This window comes from Oratosquilla oratoria, chromosome 2, assembly GCF_046742065.1.
Source record: "Oratosquilla oratoria isolate Oo_2021 chromosome 2, ASM4674206v1, whole genome shotgun sequence".
Classification (NCBI taxonomy): domain Eukaryota; kingdom Metazoa; phylum Arthropoda; class Malacostraca; order Stomatopoda; family Squillidae; genus Oratosquilla; species Oratosquilla oratoria.
The window spans coordinates 3,936,133-3,946,132 of NC_134778.1; the positions used below are offsets into that span (position 1 = coordinate 3,936,133).

Here is a 10,000-nt window from a genome sequence, read left to right on the forward strand (position 1 = left end):
GGGGTTGAAATAGTATGGCGTTAGCGAGCACAAAGTCTGTAGATTTCGTCGCCCTTCCGTCGGAGAGGATAATTGAGACACAGTGGGTCTAATTGGCCCGCGGGACAAGTGAGCTCCCCAGGCCAAATGTACTAAGCGGATCAAATGCACCAAATGGGCCAAATGTCCCGAGCGGGCCATATACGATATACCAACCTGGCCAAATGTGACTTACCGTATCTTATGCCCCTGCCTAGAATCTAAAACCCCTAAATTCTGTTAAACAAAGGTATTCCCATGTTAATAACTAACCAGAAGGTAGCACTATACTTGGACATAATTCTTATGTTAATTATGTTAAATAGGCCGTTTGGTAATCGAGAATTGATATAAATAATTAGTACTGTGGATAGATAACACGTAGTTTGGAACTTTTATCAACGAGTCTTTTATGTGGACGCTACACATGCGAGTATAAACACCTTATCATGCGGCTCAGTGCTGAACAACACTGAACCCCTTGTTCTTAAAAAATGCCAAACATGACCACACCAAATTCAACTAGTATAGGTTGATTGTCACTACTAAAAAGGAAGAATGAAAGGAAGGAGAAGAGAAAGAGTGGAAGAGAAAAAGAAAGGAAGAGAGAAAAAATGAAGAGAGAATGGAATGAAGAGAGAAACAAATGAAAAGAGGAAGAAAAGAAGAGAGAAAAGAAGAGCTAAATACAGGAAAAGAGAAAGAAAGAGAGGAAGAGAAAGAAAAACGAAAGGAAGAAAAAGAAAATAAAGAAAGAGAAAGGGATAGAAAGGATAAGATAAGATGAGAAACAAGAAAGAAAAATAAAATAAAGAATATAAAGAAATAAAGAAAAAGACAGATAGAAACACAGAGACACTGATACACTCACGCACACACATGCACACAGACACACACACACAGACACACACAGACACACACACACACACAGACACAGACACACACACACACACTCATATATATGTATGTATATATATATATATACATATATATATACATACATATATATATATTATATATATATATATATATATATATATATATATATATACATAAAACTAAAGAGATATGTTACCTCATAATCAACAATGGCCAAAGTTTGCCAAATCATATCGACCAATATTCCCTCCTTGACCAGGACCTCTCCCCGAACTGAACAAAGATGACGACTTCGGCCGAAGCCAAGGGATTCGGTAGCGCAACTTGTGGGCCTTTCGTTTTTCTTCTCAAAGACTTTGGACGTGTCGAGGAAGGAGACAAATTACCAGTAGCCAGAGAGCAGAGTCAGGTTCCTCAGGGAACTCCAAAACTGGAGTAAGTAGACCGGTGAATGACGTCTACAAGAAAGAAAGTTTCTGAGGCGCTCCTGATAAGCCAGGTAGACGGAAGTCCTCAAGGCGAAAAGAGTCCCTTCAGGAGCCTTTGGACTAGATGGGAGGTTTTAGATGAACTTGATGCTGATGTTGCTCTTGATGTTGGTATTTGTATTGTTGTTCCTCTTGATGTTGGTATTTGTGTTGGTGTTCCTCTTGTTGGTATTGGTGTTGGTTTTTGGTGTTGGTGGTGTTGGTGGTGATGTTCGTGGCGGTCTTGGGGTCTTGGTCTTGGGGTCTTGGTCTTGGGGTCTTGGTCTTGGGGTCTTGGTCTTGGGGTCTTGGTCTTGGGTCTTGGTCTTGGGGTCTTGGTCTTGGTGTCTTGGTGTCTTGGTGTCTTTGTGTCTTGGTGTCTTGGTCTTGATGTCTTGGTCTTGATGTCTTGGTCTTAATGTCTTGGTCTTGATGTCTTGGTCTTGTTCTTGCTCTTGGTCTTGTTCGTACTCTTGGTCTTGGTGATGGTTTTAGTTTTGGTCTTGATCCTGGTGTTTATTTTTTTTTTGTGATGGTATTTGTGTTGGCGTTAATGATGGTGTTGGTCATGATTTTACTGTTGGTCCTGGTGGTATTGGTGGTGGTGGTGATATCGATGGTGTTGGTGTTGTCATTGGCGTTGTCGTAAGTGTTGGTGATGACCTTGGTCTTGGTGAAGATCTTGGTGATGGCGGTGTTGTTGTTGGTGGTGGTGGTATTCTTGTTGTTATTGGGGATGGTTGTGGTGGTAATGATGGTGGTGGTGTAGTCATAGTTTTGATGTTGGTTTCGTCATGGTCGAAATTGTTTTTGTCCTTCTTGTTTTTCTGTTTGTTGTTGCTGTTCCTGACGCTGTTACTGTTGTTGTTGGTGTTGCTGTTAATGTTGTTGCTATTGTTTTTGCTGCTACTGCTAATATTGATGTTATTGTCATTGTTGTTGCTGTCGTTGTTGTTGTCTTTGTTGTCGTTGTTATTGTCGTTGTCGATGTCATTGTCTATGTCATTTTTTCGTTGTCATTGTCGTTGTTGCGTTTTTGTTTGTTGTCTGATGTTGTTTGTTGTTGTTTGTTGTTGTTTATCGTTGTTTGTTTTTATTTGTTGTTCTTTGTTGCTGTTTGCTGTGCTGTGTTGTCTTTTAATGTTGTTGTTGTTGTCTTTGTCGTTGTCGTTGTTATTATCATCATCGTTATTGTCTTTGTCGTTGCTGTTCTTGCTCTCATCATCATTGATCCTGCTCTCCTTCTTTTTTGCTGTTGTTTGTTGTTGTTGTTGAATGATTACCGGGACAGAGATGACAAAGCCTGCTACACAAAGCCCTATCCAGTGTCCCGGATCTGAAACCTCGTCGCTGTCTCCTTCACCATTATGAAGCCACTGAAGCCAAGACTTCCTGGAGATCCCGCCATTGAACTATTACTCGGAGCAGCCACATTGATCGAGAGAGGAGATAAAGCCCTTAGATTCTACAGGGAAGTGATGTAGAGAGCCTGAGTTAGGTTACTGCTCCACGCTTCACGAAACCCAAAATCTAAAGGACTAGAAAATGTAGAGGGGAAGATATAAGCACCTTCTGTTTTGTTTTGTGTGAATGGTAAATCATTCCTCGTGTATGCTAGCGAGTAGTGTAACAGTTAAACAAGTGTAATGTGACTTCTGGTTATATTCCACAGAAGAGTCGTAAATCCTAGCCTGTTTCTCATGTCAGATTCATGAAGAAATGTCTTGATATCTACAACAAAATTTACTCTCTCTTTGCACTATGAACACAGATATCCCTTACCTGGCAGAATAAAGTTTTAATGTAGAACAGAAGAAAGACATATGCGATAGTGGAGATCTTGCCAGCTTCATTGTTCTTGGCCTCTTGTCTAGCTGGACTGGGGACCAGTATGGAATTAATTAATTGATGACGTTACCGTACCTCAAGGGTGAGATCATAGCTCGCTCTTCTGTTGAAGTGTAAAGGTGAAGAGCTTATGTAAGAATTCGTTTGACACTTTCTGACTATAATGAGGAACCTGATATTCCATTTTTTTTTAACCTGGTGGAATTTTAGTCTGTATTAAATCAATTAAACCTTTTGTGTAAATATTCATTGCAAAGTGCATAAACTAAGGAAAAATGGTGATAGAAAAATGTACGGCAATGGGGTACTATAATTACAAACTATTTTACATGAGGGGACGGAGAGGGGGGTCGCCGAATTTATGAAGCGGCTTTGCTGTGGATGTGCTGTGTTTTGCGACACTGTTTCTGACCCAGGACAGTGGACAGGATGCAGGGATGACCCGTCATCCAGGAAGTGCCAAGATAAGAGAGAAGAAGGAGGGTAGAGGGGAGTGGAATATGTAGGGAATGGAATGGGTGGGAATGGTTTCTATCCTTTTTCTCTTTGGCTACCCCCCGTGTAAGGGGGGAAAAGGCCTTTGGTATATGTATGTATGTATTCTACATATGTGAGTATAGTGTGTAGGATGAAAAAATATAAAAAAATATATAAAACATAGTATATAAGAATATGAAATATAAAAAATCATGAAATACACACGCCATTCTTTCAGTTGAGTAAATATTTATTGCGAAAATCACAAACTATCAAAATAAAATTATTATAGAAAAATATACGCATGTGAGGTGTAATGATTATAAACATTGTACATTATTACTTTATTTTCTATATATTCAAATTTCTATTTACATATCAAGGACTTTTCCCCTTTACTAGGGGGTAGCCAAGTCAAAAGAGATATACCCACTCCTACCCATTTCACTCCCAACCATTAAGAACATAAGAACATAACATAAGAATGAAGGAGACTGCAAGAGACCATAAGGCCTACACTAGGCAGTTCCATTCCACTCCCATCCACCACCCTTCCTTCCCTCTTATCTTAGCTCCTCATGGATGACGGGTCATTCCCGTATTCGGCCCACTGCCTTGGGTCTGATGCAATGCAGTAAGACACAGCACATCTACAGTAAGACCGCTTCACTTAACCGGCAAAACCCCCTTCTCTGTCTCCTCGTGCAAAAAAAAAAAAAAAAAAAGGGGGGGGGGGACGGGGGAGAAATCCCTTCAGACTGAGTCAAAATATCATTCACACATAATCACTCCTGGTCCCCCATCCCCTACCCACTTTCTTCATTACATATAAATTTTATCTGTGCAGAGCCATTCTCTACTCACCCCCTTTCTCCTGTCCTCTCCCTTTCCTGCTCAACAGACATTCCCCTCTTGCCCAACGTGCCTTTCACCACATCTATCCACCTCATCCTCGGCTGTCCCTTCAAATTCACTCCAGACACCTTGGCCATCCACACCTCTATTACTAATCTTTCTTCGCTCATTCTTTTCACGTGTCCAAACCATCCCAGCATCAGTCATGTTTGGTATCTCCTTTTCGACCCTTGCTCTCCTTGTCACCTCGTTTCTCAATGTTCAACGTAGTAACTCCTGTCATACTTCTCGGACATTTCATCCCAAACACATTCGAAAATTTCCTTTCTGTCTGCCTTAAGTTCCAAGTCTCTGTCCCATACAGTGCCTTTGGTACAATAACCCTCTCACAATCCCCACTTTACATCTATTCCCAAGAGACTATTTCCCATGATACATTTTAGTCCCCCAAGGCATTTACTTGCTTCTCTCAGTCTGCAATTTACATGTGGTAGAGGGAGGAAAGAATACTGGATCCTAGTTCTCCCATTTGGGTCGTAAAAGCGGCTAAAACGGGACGGGGTGATTGGACTAGGCACTCTGCTCTCTGTTATACTAAGAGGTACATTCCTACAAGAATTCTAGGCATAAGAGTGCCTGGGAGGAGTTTTCCAAGTAAAATCCTAAGATTTGGGTCTTTTAACGTAACTGAGTAAAATGTGCAATATGAAATGACGAGAGAGAAGATAAAGCCTTTAGATTCTACAGTCAAATGATGTAGAAACTCTGACTTAATTTACTGCCTCACGCCTCATAACACCCAAAATCTAAAGGACTAGAAAACATAAAGGGAAAGAGATAAGCATGAATGTCATTTGTTTAATTTCATACGAAATACGCACCTCATTTTTTCTATTTTTTGAAGAGAAAAAAAATATTCATGTACACATCCGTATAATAAACAACACATTTATCAGACTATCCACATCAATTGTTTAGTTCATTTATATATGCGGCCTCCTGATAACAGCAATTAATGTGAGCGAAAAACGTACCACATGACATTGGTTTTAATATAGACGATGATAAAAGTTATATAAAAGTTTTTGGAAACAGCAAGTACCATTTACTTATATTCATGCTCGTGCATGTGCGTATGTTTGTGGACATGTGTTAAAGGGTCCATGCTTGCATTTTTGTTTCTGTGAGAGATTATTTATAAAGAATGACATGTCCAATCGTATTATAGCTCTAGTATGTAAGTGTAATATATCTATAATTCATACTTCTGCTGCTTTTCCAATTTTCTTATCATGCGTTACTATCACCCTTTATCAGTAGTTACTTCTTTCATTGAAGTTGGGTTGTAGTGATGTGATGATCCGTGTCTATCAGCCTGTTTGTTCTTGATATATCTCCAGAAAGTTCTATTAATGTTTTGCTATCCAATTGACTGAGTAAAACATTCAACCAATGTTCTATTTTTTATTTATTTATTTATTTATTTATTTATCTATTTATTTATTTATTATAATTTATTTCTGTTCAATTCACTGAGTAAAACATTCAGTCAGTATCCCAAACAGGGAACTTTACTCTCAAAGACTCTATCATCCACAAATCTTTCTCTTTTAACTCTCCCCAATTCACCCCATTCATATTCCACTATTCACCTTCGTTCATCCACCATCACCCATTCAACCTGCACCATTCACCCTCCCCATCCATTATCCATTATCGATCCTCCTCATTTATCATTCCCCATTCATCCTCTTCCATTTGTTTTCCCATTAAACTTCACTCGTTTAGCCTTCCCCATTCACTAGTCCTCTTTCACCCTCCCTCATTCGCCCTCCCCTATTCACCTCCCAATTCTCCCTCCCCCATCCACCCTTCCCATTAGTCTTTCTCCATTCGCCTTCCCTCATTCGTCCTCCCCCGTTCGTACCCTCTAATTGTCCCCCCCCCATTCGTCCTGTTCTAGTCACCTCCCCTCACTTGCCCTCCCCCAATCGCTCTCCCTCACTTGCACTTACCAATTCACCCTCCATCATTCACCCTCCCCATTCATCCTTCCTCACTCGTAATCCCCCATTCACCCTCAGTTCTCCCCCAATCGCCCTCTCTCACTTGCACTTACCAATTCACCCTCCATCATTCAGCCTCCCCATTCATCCTTTCTCACTCGTAATCCCCCCATTTACCCTCTGCTCTCCCCCAATCGCCCTCCCTCACTTGCACTTACCAAATCACCCTCCACCATTCGCCTTCCCAATTCATCCTTCCTCACTCGTAATCCCCCCTTCACCCTCTTCGACTTCCCCTCTTATCCAGAAACAGATCATCTGCTTTTAACCTTTACACCCATCGTTTCACCTTTAACATTTTTCACTCCCACGTTTTGTTTGAAGCCGACTTCCCTGGTTAAGTGCTGCTGAGCTGATTCATCAGCTATTAGCGACGACGTTCGTTTTACCACGATAGCAGAAGCCGTCAGCAGAAGCCGTCAGCAGAAGCCGCCAGGAGGAGGACCTCGGCACCTCTGTCCCTGAGATCGACAACCAAAGGAAGAGTTTTTAGCTGGAGGGTTTTCAGACACTGCAGATGAGTTCCTCGAGGTTGATCGACGCGACCCCAAGAACCCTTCAGGAGGTCACCGTATCCTTTCTTTTTAACCTCCCCCTCCCTCCCCTTCCCTTCTCCCCCGAAGGATTCTTTTTAGATGATAACCCTTGGTCAAACAGGGGCAGGGTCATTAGCAGGAACCTGAAAACCTCGGTTAAGTCTTCAGACACTGCAGATGAGTTCCTCGAGGTTGATCGACGCGGCGCCAAGAACCCTTCAGGAGATCACCGTATTTTTTTTTAACCTCCCCCTCCCTCCCCTTCCCTCCTCCCCCGAAGGATTCTTTCTAGATGATAACCCTTGGTCAAACAGGGGCAGGGTCATTAGCAGGCACCTGAAAACTTCTGTTAAGCTCTTGCAATTAAGCTCCTCTTGGTTTAGATTACTTAGAGCAGTTTCTTAAGCCCGCAAAGAGTCTGTTCTCTCTGGGTCTCTAGTCTTCCTGGAAAGCAAACTAAAAGACTGAAGAGTTTGTATAGCTGAAGGACATAGAAAAGGTTGATCTCGTCCTTTCTCCCTTCCTGAGAAGTTGTTCTTGGATGCCCTCAATAGGGACCAAAATAAAAGGACACCAGATTATTAAGAAGATGGACTTTCTTGCGTCGTGGACAAATGACGGTGTTGTCCACGAGATGTGGAACAAGAAAAGAGCTTTTGGGTGAAAACACTGCATTCATTGTTAGAATTGTATCTAATGTAAAAAGATGACGTCAAAAAGACGTTTGTATATACAAATGAAGTGGACACTTAAAAAAATCAACTATTGGTGCCTACCTACGTGAATGAGAATTAATGCATACAAATACAAACGCACTCACGTATAGATATACGCACACACAAGTGAGCACTTCTATTTGCACATACTCAATCACTCACTCTCACTCGTTCTCACTCTTGCTCTCATTCACTCTCACACTTACACATACACTTACACTTATACTTACACTTACAGTCACACTCACACTAACTCTCGCTCTCACGCTCACTCTAATTCTTACTTTTACTTTTACTCTTACTTTTATTCATACCCTTTTTACTCTTTTTATTCTTTTTACATTTACACGTGTGTATCTTTTTCAACCACATATCACTTTTAATTCCATACCATCGCAAAGGAGACTGAGAGTCGCTCGAAGGAGGCATCCGTTGGAAATTGAAACGTGGACGAGTCGATGATTCGAACCCAGCTGACCCGTAACAAAGTTACATTGACGTAAACCAATACGCTATCTGCGATCACTATAAGAAATTCCGTTGCAACTTTCGTGAAGTAACTTTAAATTCTTATGGGCACTTGCTTTGGACTAAAACGTTAAATCTGTCACATTTACACTTGTACGACTGGCGGTGTTAGTTCACACAGAAGCCGCTTTTCTTCAATAATAAAACAAATCTGGCAACTCCAAGTGTGTTTCATGACCACAAGGTGAGGCAGTCTATCCTCATCTATTACGAAATTTAACACGAATTCCCTTCAACTCAAGTACGCTTCTTAGTTATTATCTTTGCTACCAGGAGATCGATTTTTCTAGGTAGCAGTCATAGAAAACGAGGAAATGGGGAAAATCTTATATAAAGAAGTAACTAAATTGTATAATTTTATTCAAATATTTCTACTTCGTGCATAGGAATTCTGCATATAAATTCTATATGATATTTTCTATTCTTTACTTGGTCATTTAAGAATTAAGTCAAAATTAGGAAATTAGAACTAAAATGTTTATTTAGACTACACTGTGTTATCTGTATCAGTTGTGTCTACAGTGATATTATCTACATAAATACATTTGAAACACTTACACAACTTATATGATTCATTAAGTAATATAACGAGACGATAATTATTGAATGAAAGGTACAGGGGCTCTTTCTACTGATTATTCCACTGATTATTCTGCTGATCATTCTACTGATCATTCTACTGATAACTACACACGTTAAACTAGCAAATATGTGGCTACTTTTGTAAGTCGTTTAAATTCAATGCAATGTATATACATGAATAAAAACCAGTACATTTTCAGCTAATTCAGATAACACATTATAGTCTAAATTGAAATTTTAGTGTTAAATTCCTAATTTTGATTTATCTAATTCTCAATTGACCTAATTAAGACTAGAAAATATTATATAAGATTTGTATGCAGAGTTCCGATGCAGGATTGGAAAAATCGAATAAGATTATGCAATTACTTCTTTATATAAAAATTTCTCGTTTTTTTTTTTTTTTTTTGCTGGGCTAGCTAAGAAAATAGAGCCACTGCTGTCAGAGATTAATGACGAATGTAACTTGATTGGAGGGAACTCTTATCAATTTTGGTAATAGATGAGGGTTGACTGTCAAGTTTAACCTTGATATTGATACATTACTTCATCTTATAGGCATGAAACAAATTCGGAGATGCCAGCTCTGTTTTATTATTGAAGAAAAGCTGAAGACACGCGACCCGTAGCCACCTAGAGGCTACTGTATGAACTAAGCCACTCGTAAATATAATTAGCTGTAGCTAATTAACGTGCAAGTGTAAATATGGGAAAACTGACGTTGTAGCATCATTATGGTCCAAAGTATGTGGCCATAAGAATTCAAAGTTACCTCGCCAAAGTTGCTACGGAAAGTCATCAGACAGATTTTGGCCCATGGTCTATCACACTCATACTCATACACGTATTCATACTCATACTGTTACTCATACTCGTATTCATACTCATACTCATACTCATACTCATACTCATACTCGTATTCATACTCATACTCATACTCATACTCATACTCATACTCATACTCACACTCATATTCATAATCATGCTCATGCTCATGCTCATGCTCATGCTCATACTCATACTCATAC

General features: G+C 39.9%; 1 protein-coding gene across 2 annotated transcripts in view; it reads left to right on the forward strand.

Moving 5' to 3' along the window:
• The window catches only part of LOC143036805 (uncharacterized), a 1,429,357-nt gene that overhangs the window by 189,507 nt on the left and 1,229,850 nt on the right, over nucleotides 1-10,000 (forward strand). The gene's annotated exons all lie outside the window — the stretch shown is intronic.